Raw genomic sequence first — 13,295 nt, 5'->3', positions numbered from 1 at the left:
AGTTAAAAAGTTATCATATTTTGCATACATCTACATCTATTACTTGAACTAACTTCTCTTTCTATTATGACCCTATTTAGCAAATAAAACTTTTAAATGTATTTACCACTAACTTTGCAGTATCTCTCCAGTGAAGTTACCACCAACTCCTTGAAGGACCTTCACTTTTCTCTGATTTAATTTTCATCCGTGTCAGGGATTTAGCCTTGTTCTATGAATTTGATGACACAGTTCTTAATCCTATTAACCTAACATTTTGAGATTAAGAATATGGTTTAAAATTTGGTAGGACTTAGAAAAAAACACTAGAGGGCGCACTGTGCACATGCTCAGGAACAATGACCTGGCGTTACTTTATTTACACAAATGCTTTGGTAGGACTCATTAAAGCCTTAAAAATATTTTTTTTTTGTTTGAAATTTATGATATGTATATTCCTATATAGACAAACAAATTTATTTTATTGGAAGCATAAGCAACAACATGAAAGAGAGAATGCAAACTCTTAGATAAGACACTGAAGATTATTTATATAGTTGTTTGGCATTTTTGGGTTAGATGCAAACACATTTTTAAAAAATATATTTTTATTGCTTTTAGGGAGGAGGGAGGAGAGAGAGATAGAAACTTCAGTGATGATTGAGCCCGCAACCTGGGCATGTGCCCTTGACCAGAATCGAACTCGGGACCCTTCAGTCTGCAAGCCGACGCTCTATCCATTGAGCCAAATCAGCTAGGGCGAAACACATTTTAACTAGATAAAGTCATAAAATTTAGCACATAAAAATGCAATAGGTAAGTATTTCAGCCTCACTACAATTGGGTAATTGATTAGCTTAACTGATAGCGTGACCTGTTAGTAATCCATTTAAAAACAATTTAGTTGTTTGTCGCCATAGCCAGGTATAGAATCTACAGCGATGGGTCCCTCTGGCTACTGAAACAGGAAGATTGTCTTGGGCCCCTTTGGAGGCTCTGAGGGATTAGCCATTCCATAGTGATTATGTGCCCAGTACTTTCTAAGCGGGTTAGATGGACAGTTCTGAACCGGTCTACCTTTCAAGGTCCCTGAGAAGTTGGTCCTTGTGTTTGAGTGATCTGTAGTCTGCAGTTTATGTCTGCTCCACTTGGGCACTGGGATGGGCAAGTACAGGACACACTCAAAGGCCAGCTCACACTCCATTTCCGCTGTTTTAGTTGGAAACCTCTTACTGCTATTAGAAAAGAGATCAGCTCAAAGCAAAACTTGAACTAGGATGTTAAGTAACCTTATTGAGCAACTACAGTTCTCATCTGTAAACAGAGGTGTTCTGTCCTGAGAGATGACCTGATGGCCAGTGGAGGAAGCGGCCCTGTAGGTATTCTTCTCAGGAAGAGAGAACACTGTTCTGAAAAAGCCAGTCACAGGAGATCACCCAGCACCACGCTGACCCTGGGGACTCTTTTCAGTAGTTGGCTGTGGTCCAAGCTTGGGCCCACTTGAGGTCATTCATGGCTGACATCTGCACACTCTTTTTTCAACAGACCCAAATTTTGTTGAAAATGGAAACAGTCATTTAGGCAATCCAGTGGCTCGCCCTCTACTGGCGGGCAGACTTTTTCTGTAACCCATGTTCCCCCCTTTAAATGTAATTTCTGAGAACGGAACTTTATTGCTAACCGGTACTGATTACTTTCTAAACTATCTTGAAGCTTTTAAAAAGAAATAATTTCTTCCTCTAATTATTTCATCTGTTTTCACAGCTGTCATTTTGTACTTAAGATTAAGCAATACTTCATACAAATCCAGTTACTTTCATAATTATGACATCATGACATTCAAGACGTAAGTGGATTATAAAATATTATAAATACCTAGTGGGTAACTAAGGAGACCTAGAAGCAAGGCCATCACAGTGAAAAAAAATTTTAAAAAGGCAGCAGAAAGAGGCGAGTGGTATCAGCTGAGAAACAGAGGAGTCAGACAGATGGACTCCAAAATGTCAGACTAAGCTGCCAAGTTCAGCCTTGAGCCGAGTTTCTTAGGTGTGTGGCACAAAGGACTTGCTAATAAGTCACCTCTGATTAGATTTGCTTTAGGCCCAGCCAGACCTCTGGGCTTCTCCTTGGGACACTTCCTTGGCAGTAAGAATGGGCTGAGCCTGTGTGCCCACCCAACTTGCTGCAGGCCCTGATGGCTGGGCCACATATTTCTTTCTTTCACAATATTTGCTGAGGGTCTGCTATGTGCCAGGCACTTACAAGACTGTACACAACTGCTTAGTCCTCGTCCTGACCTTTTCCCCCTTGCCCCACCCTTAGATGTTTGTGTTCTCCAGGGTTTTGTTCTTGGGGACAATGCCAAGGTACCCTCTTTGGGTCATGTGACACAGAGCTACCCTTCTACTGGCTGTCTCTCCGGCCGCATGGCCCACAGGGATTTCATTCCAAGTTCCAATCCAGCCTTTCTCCTCACGCTCATCCTGCCGTGATCTCCCTGTCACCAGATCCAGACATTTGGGAATCATCCAGTCCAACCAAGCAGACTGCCGGGCGATGTATTGTATCTGGGTCCGTGGAATGTAAAGGCCCATGAGAGTTAATGGCTTTAGAAGTGCTGAGCCTTGTTATTGAGCAAGCTAATGCACGTAGAAATCGGCAGACCATCATCGCGAACAACTGAAATGATACATAATTAAAAATCACGTTCTTCTTTAAATTCTGGCTACATTATTATGACCCTGGCAAAAGTCTTAATTTGGCTCTCGGTCTCCATGCAACATGATGGAAAAAAATACCATACACATTTGATGATAATGTAGCCTATCCAAATAACTATAGGGGAATAAATCCTTCTATCAGTTGTACAGTAACATTTTACTCTCATTTCCTGATCCACATTGGCCAAGTAGTTGCAAGTCCAAATTGAATAACAAAATGCAAACAGGAGCATATAAATAATATCAGAATATATGACTCGACTTGTTGAATTTATCCAAGCAAATCAGAGTTTTTCTATATGGAAAAAGAAAATTGCTCTTGTATAGTGACTTGACAAACTTTTGGAATAAGAAACAATACACCTAGAATATTATAATGGGGAAAATTACATACATATCTTTTTTAAAATTTTATAAGCAATGTTGAGCGAAAGACACCAGGTACAACATACACGATGATCCCATTTTTGTAAGTCAAAAGTCAGCAAAACAAACTAAACATATGGTTGCATCCATAAATTGTAAAACCATTTTTTTAAAGAGGAGGGAAGTATTACCATAAAGTCAGGATAGTAGTTACATTTGGGGGGAGGCGGGGGGTGGGGGCAAGAGGGAGCACATAGGGAGATGCTGGAGTACTGGCGGTAGCTTTTTTGAATCTGGTTTGTGATTCCATAGATGTTTGCTTTATCCATTAAAAGGCACACCTGTTTTAAGTTATTTTTTTATAAAATTTAAAAAGTTATATTTTATAAAATTTTAAAGAGGACTTGTACTACCAAATGTTAATGTTCATTAAGGCCATGATTATTAAAAAGTGGGGAAAACAAAATAGGTCCAAGACACTGAAGACACCTATGAATATTCTTTGGCAGCATTACAAATCAGTGGGAAATGGTGGTTTACAATACTAAACCAATTGATCAACTTTTAGCAAAACTTAAAATTAAACCTCACCTACTACAATATCCCCAAATCAATTTGAGGTGGATCAAAATTTCCTTTTGAATTAAAGATGACTATAAAAGTGAAACATTTTTAAAGTGTTAGAAGAAAATAAGGATAAATATGTATCCGTCTTTGGAGTAGGGAAAGCACGCTCAAGCACAAGCACACCGGTAAAGGTCGAATCCTAACGAACACTTCTACATCGAAACACCGTGAACTGTATTAAACGGCGAATAACACACCAAAACAATAACAACATACCAACAAAAGATGGGCATCTTAATTTATAAAGAACTTACAAACCAATAAAAATCACAAATTCTCCGAGAATATAGAAGATTTGAATATGCAATGCCCCCCCAAATGTATACAAATGGTCAATAAACATGAAAAAACACTCAATCTTCCTTATGTAATCAAAGAAACTCCAATTTTACAGGTAATCCTTTTCTGCAACTATTTAATTTGCAAAGATTCTGAACAGCAGTTTTCAATTCTGGTTGTTTGATATATTGCTAGAGGGGATGTAAAAGGACTCAATCTTTGTGATGAGTGATATATATCAAGATTCTCAAAAACTTACCTTTCACCTAGCAATTTCACTTATAGAAAAAAGATCTTCTGGAAATAAGTCATTTTGTACAGATGTGATTATCTTTGAAGATGCTGATAGCATCGTTGTTTACAGTTATAATTAACAATAAACTGTTAAACACTAAGTTGATTTTAAAACGGCACACCCATAAAATGCAATACAGTAGTCTGCAGCTACTTAAAATGCAAAATATTTAATATGAGAAAATGTTTACAACATATAGACCAGACTATGAGTTAATGTATAGTGTGATTACAGAACTGAAAATATAAATGGATAGCTATGCATAGAAAAAATATGTAAAATATTTACTTTACACATATACCCAGGTGTTCACAGAACCTCTCTCTGGGTAGCAGAATTACAGGGATTGTATGTGTATGCAGGTAAACCCTTCCACATTACCCAACTTTCCAGACATAACATGTATTATTTCATTCTATAACAGAGGAACATCAAATAATTTTATGTTGTGAAATCATTTAATATTCGTTTTACAAACTAAACAATGAAATTATTAGCTCGGTATAGTTTTAATGTGCTTTTCTGGGGTAATGGGGGCACGATATGGAACTGAGCCCTTACTCTCCATGTTCATCTGACTTAAATGTATTTTCCGCCAAATTACATATGTGAAAACTCTCTTTTAAAGTAAGTTAAATTTAATTACGCACCAGTAAAACATCACCATTAAAAATTTGAAGTTGCTCTAATTAAAATTTTATTCTTGCTTTCAACAGTGTTTAAAGGCTCCAACATATTTAAGAAATCTTTGATAACATAAGGGTAATTTCTCTGTAGACAATCACATAGTCCTATAAATATGTACATATATAGATTGAGGTTTCTGCAGCCTTCATATGTATGCCTCTTTGGGGGTGGGAAGGAAGAAAACAATGTATTGACAATAATTCAATTGTAGCTTAAGAACAAACAAAACAAAACAAAACAAAACAAAACTCCACTGGTTTTCTTATCACACTGAACCTATCGTCTGTGAAGAGCAATGAACTCAAGTCCGGTCAAGCATAAGAACAGCTACTCTCATAGTCATCTTAGACTTTCCTGTATTTCATGTTACTCTGGGCAAAGCTGGTCATTTAGAAAGACCATCTACCCTCCAACATCAACTAAAAGTACATAATTATATACAGTTTTCGACTGTGAACAGGTTGGGGCCCTAATCCCTGTGTTGTTCAAGGCTCAGTTGTAACTCCTTATTCGTAGCCAGAAGAAAGATAACATTCTTCCCCGGACAGACAGAAGAAAACAAACAGTTAAGCATTTTCCCATGATGTCTTCCTAGGTGTTTCCCATCCAATATCTCAGTAACCCCATGCAAACATGCATAGAATCCTTTAGACTGCTCTGTTCCTTACTCGAAAGAAGAGGGAACTATATCGCCCTAATTCATTTGAGGTGATGCCTGGGACAAGGAAATATTTCACTGTCATAAAAGCTATTTGATAGAGGTAAAAAGAAGGGGGAAAGCAGTTACCTGCTTTCATTTGGCGTAGAGAAAACAATGTTCTTTACTATATACTAAAATATCAGACACCACACAACATACTGCAAAACATTAATACAATGTGTTTAAACACGATATTCAAAGATTAAACTTTCCCATTACATGCAAGTAATTTTCTGAAAGATAAACTTTTATAGCTACTGTTGTGGAACTTTATACCATTCTTTCCCTCAGCATCTGACACTGGTGTTGGTACCTGTTAGAAAGTCTGGTGGAAGAAATGACATCTCAACAGGCCGCGAATCAGGAGTAGCCCAATGCCCATCTTCAGAATTCACCATCAGAGGACGGCTGGTCTTCTCAGCCCTTACTCCTCAGGATTTCCTCGAAGTCTCCTCTTCTGGACGCCAGCCCTTAACATGCATCTTAATACTCAGTCCTTGGGCTAATTGTTGTGCTGCGAGCTGGCGTGCATCTCCCCATCCCTGCTTCTGCTGTTGCTGACCTGCCAGACGCTTCCATGAGGAGCAGCTGTGCAGCGGGCGGTGCAGGGAGAAGCCGAGCCGCGGTGAGGTCCTCAGCGCTGCGTACCCGGCGCAGCCGTGCCTCCGGGGAACCGGGGACCCTCTTCTCTGCTGGGACCCAATCACCCTGTTGTGAAGGTAGCACCTTGGTTTTACCAGTGAACTTACGCGGTGGGGGCGCTGGCTTCGGGCTCACAGGTCTAGCACTTCCTCGTCCAGAGGCCTCCTCCGCGCCCACTGCCAAGGCCTGCGAAGTCCTCGGGCCTCGTGTTTTCTTCTGCGGGGTGTTCACCGGGCCTGCGGCTGTGGCCCTTGGGAACCCCTGAGAGAACAGACTGCGGGAGCTGGAGGAATTCCCTCCTGCCTGCGGATGCTCGGTGCTGGGGGCACGCGGGGGGAGGCGCTCTCTGGCTTCCTGAGGAGGGCCACTGTGTCCCAGCTGGAGCGCCCCTCCACCACCTCGTGACCAGAATGCACAAGTCCCTGTGTGAGTTGCTTTATTTAAATATATATATGTATATATGTGTGTGTATGTGTGTGTGTGTGTGTGTGTGTGTATATATATATATATATATATACACACATATATGTATATATATTTTAAAAACATATATATATATTTTTTTTTGAGAGAGAGAGAGAGAGAGAGAGGAGGAAGGGAGAGGGAGAGAGAAACATCAATGAGAGAGAATCATGGATCGGCTGCCTCCTGCACGCCCCCTACTGGGGCTCCAGCCAAACCCATGCATGTGCCCTGACGGGGAATCCAACCGTGACCTCCCGGCTCATAGGTCGCTGCTCACACACCGGGGCCCGGGGGTGGGGAGGTGGGGAGGTGTGGGGGGTGGGGGGTGGGGGCTGGGCTGAAGGAGGTGGTTTCAGAGACGGGATCTCATCTACAGAACAGCCAGGAACTATGCATCGAGTATCCGGTCAGAATCCTGGGCCTTGCCTGCGCCCACGTCAGCTGCAACTGCTCTTTGCCTTGGTTCACGGTCTGATGAGCCAGTTCCCCTTTCCCCTAACTTCCTCCCGTTCCGCAGGGCAGCTGTCAGCTTGACAGGAGTCTAAGATCTGTCTGCCGTTGTCCGGCACCTGCAAAAGAAGTTTTCCTTGCGCAGAAGGCTCTCCTGGCGCTTCCACATCCCCCGCTGCCCCGTCCTCGTCCTCGGGAGCTGGGGGCTGAAGCCCGGGGCGGCGGCAGCGGGCGGCGGGCACGCGGCTTCCTCTCCCCGGGCAGCGCCCCTGCCAGCGCCCGGTCGCAGTTCCCGGAAGGACTCAGGCACATCTTGTAGCCAGATCAAGTTCTTACAAAATCTCTTTGGGTCATTGCCATTTTTTTTTTTTTTGTAAGGGAACATTTATTGGGTAAATTATAGGGGAAGAAAAAGAATTCCTAGAAGAAATGGGCTTAGGAAACAAGTGATAAGAGGTAAAGGCAGGGCCCTTGGAGCTTGGAAGGAGGAAGCTAACGGGAAGGTGCCTGGGGCCAGGAGGAGGGGGAGGGGGAAGGGAAAGGGAGGGGGCTCCCAGGAGGGAGAGTACCCCAAATTTTTTATCTGAAAGTAGATAAGAAATTTGTAACATTTTGATGTTGGACAACTTGTTAGCCAAAGAGCCACAGAAGTGTCATTTAAAAAAAATCAGAATTGTGAATTAATATGTTTTCTTACTGCAGGTGAAAGAATAATTTTTTAAATGATGTGTCTATATTAAAAAAAAAATTACTGGAGAAGCTGCGTCTGCCACATTTCCAGCAGAGCTGAAGATATTGACTAAGAAGAAGGATACCATCTAAAGCACGGCTTCCATTACAATGAAACCAGGCTCAAGAAGACCAGTAGAACTCACATTCATACAAGTTCAAAGGAGGCACCAGGGCATAAAACATGGAAGGACAGATGAACTCTTTACGTGGCAACGCTGCAGGGCATATGATAAAGCCAGGCGCAGTGGACAGAGCAAGGAACATAATTAAAAAAACGGGTGACAGCCATCTTTTTTATGGAATGCATTACAAGAAGAAGGGTGAGTACCAAACAATAAGATATTTTGAGAGATCACATTCACATAAATTATTTTACAGTATATTGTTTTGATCTATTTTATCAGTGATTGTTAATCTCTCACTGTGCCTAATATATAAAGAGAGGGGTTGCAATAGTGTCTTGTGGACACTCTTGACAACAGCACCCTGGTAAGGGAGGAGTTGTAATAGTGCCCTCTTGTGGAAATTGCTAAGTGAGAAAATGGTGAACAATTTAAATCCTGCAGCAAGTCTATCCGAAAACTTTTGGCTAAACTATAGAAACTTGCTATGCAATAAAACTGCCTGGTTCTTGAACCACATAAACTCTTTTTATTAGTGAGAAGCATCATATAGATACTGATTTATGTGTCTTTTGTGTAAGTATGGGAAATATTTAGCCAGTATATAATATTTATAATTTACAAGAGATTTTAGAAAAAAAAGTGGCTAATGGATTGCTTTGAATCTTGGTAGGAAAGGCTAATGCTACTGAGGCAAATTTTTAAAAAATCCAACTGGTGAGTATAGTAACAACACACAAGTGATAATAGGCCAAACAACAGCTTGCATATTAGAGGAATGAATAAACCACTCACCAAAATTAAGATTTGCCTATGTGATATGATCTAATGGAAATAGTTTCATTAACACTTATGATTAAAATCATTATTAATTTCTTTAACTTTTTTAAAAAAATTTCAATTACCATTGACATACAATAGTGATTAGACATTTATATGACTTATGAAGTTATCACCCCCATAAATCTAGTATCCATCCAACACCTACATAGTTATTACAGTATTATTGTCTATATTCCCTATGCTGTACTTTACATCTCTGTGACTGTTTTTATAACTGGCAATTTGTCATCTTAATCCCATCCCCTTTTTCACCTTTTCCTCAACCCCCTCCCATCTGGCAATCATCAATTTGTTCTCTATATCTATGAGAAATCATTATTAATTTCTATGATTAAAGCAGTCACTGACATTTTGGGTGTTAAAAATCAATCATTTAAACAATTTGAAATACCAACTACTTTTAAAGTTTTAAAAAATTTACCTAAGCATCTTAAGTCAACATCAGGCACCCTGTTAGACATTTTACATAAACTCTCATTTAATCCTTTCAACTTTGTGATATGAGCATTACCAACCCCTTTTATAGATAAATAAAACAAGGGTCAGAGAAATTAAATAATTTGCCCAATGTCACAAAACATTTCTTCTCTTTATCAAAGAGAACCAGAATTCTCTCTAAGCCAGATCTTTTTTTTCTCTCCACTACATCAGATAATTACCTTAAAAAAATAACAAAATTAGCCCTACCCAGTTTGGCTCAGTGAATAGAGCATCAGCCTGCAGACTGAAGGGTCCTGTGTTTGAATCCTGTCAATGGCACATGCTCAGGTTGCAGGCTCGGTCTCCAGTAGGGAGCATGCAGGAGGTGGCCTATCACTGATTCTCTCTCATCATTGGTGTTTTTATCTCCCTCTCCCTTCCTCTCTGAAATCAATTAAAAATATATATATTTTTTAAAGTTAAAAAACCCACAAAATTACTTAAAGACATGTATACAATAGTATTCTGGTAACTGTATTATTTTGCTTCTCTCTATAAATTTGTTGAATGTTGCTAATTAAGAGTGAAGTTAAATAAACCTTATATAGCATTATAAGATCTATAATGATGATTTTTTGTGTATTGTAGAGGTACTTGTATATTAGCGCTTGCTGTATGGTACTTGCTAATGCTACTTGTTTTGCTAATTTGGTCATATATTTCAATTTCTGAAAAAGTTGCCAAAAGCTGTTAAAAGGGAACAATGGGCATATTTTTAAAGTTTAGTAAATCAAAACAACATGGGCACATGCTAAAGATTAATTTAGGATCATTTACATATATGGCATCCAACAAAAAAAAAGAGGTGCTTTTTTTTAAGTGTAGAAAAAGGAATGCAACCTATTTCTTGCAAGGGCATATGAACGGATCTCATATCCTCACACATGGCTTTGTTTTCAAATTCTTGAAAGGGCAGAAATTCTTCTAATTTAAAGGTGAGGCCATGGAAAATCTGGAACAGCTGTAGAAAACCGTAGAGGAACGCAGTGCCACGGCCACTTTTTCAGTTTGCGACACCACCCCAGGGAGCTCTGACCCTCTGCTCACCACTGTTCTGAATTAGCAGAGAGAGGCCCCCGTGTCCCCGTTGCTACAAACGAGATGCTTCCATGAAATTAATTGTCTCATTAGTTGATCCGCCTCAAGGATGCTGAGTGTGGAGAGGAGCGCAGGCACCCATTTGGACTCACGGGAGACTCCAGGCTGCCCACGGAAGAAGGCTGAGCAAGGGGCTACCTTCTGCTCACTGGATAGTGAGGCTTGGGGAACAGCCGTATCTCCACACGCTATCCAAGGGGCCTGGCAGAACACATGGCCATGACTTTCTTCAAGGTCACGCCAAGTTGAAGTGATTTTTACTGCCCCACATTCCAACGTGTCCTTCCCTATCGATTCACTTCCCCTGGTAGGTCATCATTCTATAGTTATGGCATTTTTATGAGGTAACATCTCATCCCCTTTCGGTAAAAATGGTGCTGCTACATTATTTTTGGAAACTCCCACCAGTCACTGTCAGGCACGGAGGGGTTTCCATCAATGTTGAGGGAGGAGTTGGAAAATCCTGTTCTCAAAAGGGACAGGTTAAAAAAAAAAAGTAATCTTAGGACTTCTGTTTTCAATGTCCAGAGACAAGTTCCAGGGGGAGAACAGCAGATAACAGAGAACAGCGTGTTGTCCGCTGGTGAGGCCTGCGCGTGGAAAGTAGGTTAAGCTGGAGTAATCAGCTTGCTCTGGCCGTAAACAGCGCACACAGCTATGCGTTTCATCAAGGTCAGCTGACCAGCGCCCATCAGGACTGGGGATTGAAACTGCTGGGCTGATGCCAAAACCGGTTTGGCTCAGTGGATCCCAGGTTCGATTCCGGTCAAGGGCATGTACCTTGGTTGCGGGCACATCCCCGGTAGGGGGTGTGCAGGAGGCAGCTGGTTGATGTTTCTAGCTTTCTATTCCTCTCCCTTCCTCTCTGTTAAAAAAAAAAAAAAAATCAATAATATTAAAAAAAAGAAAAAAGAAAAAAAAAAAAAAAAGAAACTTCTGGGCTGAGAAGCCAGGAGCTACCTGAGCTCTGATACCTGCGAGGGATTATATTTTGCCTGGGGTGGCGGCGGCGGTGGGGTGTGTGTCGCCAATAAGGTCAGAGGGTTCTCTCCCTGCATCCACCTCTTCCTCCTGGCTGTTTTGATAAGGAGGAGACACAGTTTGGAATAGCGGTGGAGGTCCCCTGAGCTTTGCAGCCAGCCTCTGAAGTAGCCACCCGTGTCTCTGTGTTTCCCAGCAAGAACGGAGTGTTGGGGGCCGGGGGGCGGGGTGGGGGAGGGGGAGGCTTGCTCTGTCCACGCTAGAGAGGCTGCACATCCAGGGGGTCCACCCTGCCTGCCCTGAGAGCCGCTTTCTCTGGCTCCCGGGAGCAGTGGGCGGGAGCAGTGAGGACAGACACCCGCCCCCCCTCCCAAGGATGCCACCCCTCACCTGTTACTCATCTGCGCTCGGTGCGCTTGAGTGCTGCCCTCTGGAGGCACCTGTGCCCCTAACTGGCCCTCAGCCCCGGGAGCACAGCATCGGCCCCGCCCCACGGGGGAAACGGGCTGTCAGGGTCCCGCGGGGAGCCAGCGTGTCCAGGTGCGAAGGGAGCAGCGCTCCTGGGGCTCCCGTTTTCTACAAGAAGCTAGAAACCGTGACTCTTGTATGAAATTCCTCATTTTTTTCCAAAACTGGCAACCTAACTCAGTTAAAGAAAGAAAAACAAACAAACAAAAACAGACCGTGGGTGATGTAGACAATTCCTGTGCAAATTAGAAAAAAGTACCCCTCTGAGCGACGGGGCGGGGGGGGGGGGGGGGGGAGCCAGAGCCTGGGTGCTGGTCCGATGCGCCTCGGCGGCTCCCTGGGCGCCGGCCTGAAGGAGGAGCCCCGGCTGGGCTGCCCGCGCAGCGGGGCGCCGCCGGGAGGGACCCGGCCCCGCAGGCCGCCCTCCCCAGCCGCCCAGTGAGTCACGCAGCCGCCAGGCTACACGCCAGGTTCTGCCCCGGGGCCTCAGGCTCACAAACCCGGGGGGATGGAGGAGGCAGCTAGAGAGCAGAGCAGCCAACGCCAATGCCAGGTCTCCCCTTGCGAAGGGACCGTGACATTTAAAATGTTCCCGCTCTGACTCTCCACGCCTCCTCTGCCTGGTGAACCTTGGAGCAGCAGGCAAGGTTAGACAGTATTTTTCTGAGTTTTTTCACTTTATATGTGAGAAATGTGAGAAGGATTTACTTATTTATCTACTTTTATCTTTTTTATTTTTATTTATTTTTTATTTTTTGGTATGCTTCATGTACTTTGTTTTAAAAGCTTACCTGTCTACTGGTCTACTTTGTGTCAGATCACTTTATAGAATTATTCCTAATTCTGCCCTGGCCAGTGGCTCAGTTGGTTGAAGTGTCATCCTATATACCAAAAGGTTGTGGGTTCGAGTCCCAGTCAGGGCACATACATAGGTTGTGGGTTTGATCCCTGGTCAGGGTGTGTGTGGGATACAACCAATCTCTCTCTCTCTCTCTCTCTCTCTCTCTCTCTCTCTCTCTCTCTCTCTCTCCAATAAAAATATATCCTTGGTGGAATAAAAAAATATTTTTAATTCTGGCAACATACTGACAAGGTAATAAAATTCCCCTTAATTTGTAGAGAAAGATTCTAAGATTCAGAGAAGTAATTTCCCCCAAACCAGCTAGGAAATGGCTCTGTGCTGGGCTGCAAACCTAGCTCTGCCTCACCAGGAAGCTGTTGCTGCCCTAAGATGATACGATGACTCTGTTACTTCCACCTGAGATGGCAAAGCTTTGTCTTTTCTCTCGAATACGAGAAAATTTCCTACTTGGTGCCTTCTCCCCCCTTTTTATTTCTTGGTAAATGCGAGAACAGTTCTT

Source organism: Cnephaeus nilssonii (assembly GCF_951640355.1).
Source record: "Cnephaeus nilssonii genome assembly, chromosome: 11".
In the NCBI taxonomy this organism is placed as follows: Eukaryota; Metazoa; Chordata; class Mammalia; order Chiroptera; family Vespertilionidae; genus Cnephaeus; species Cnephaeus nilssonii.
Note: the sequence above shows the minus strand (reverse complement) of the source record.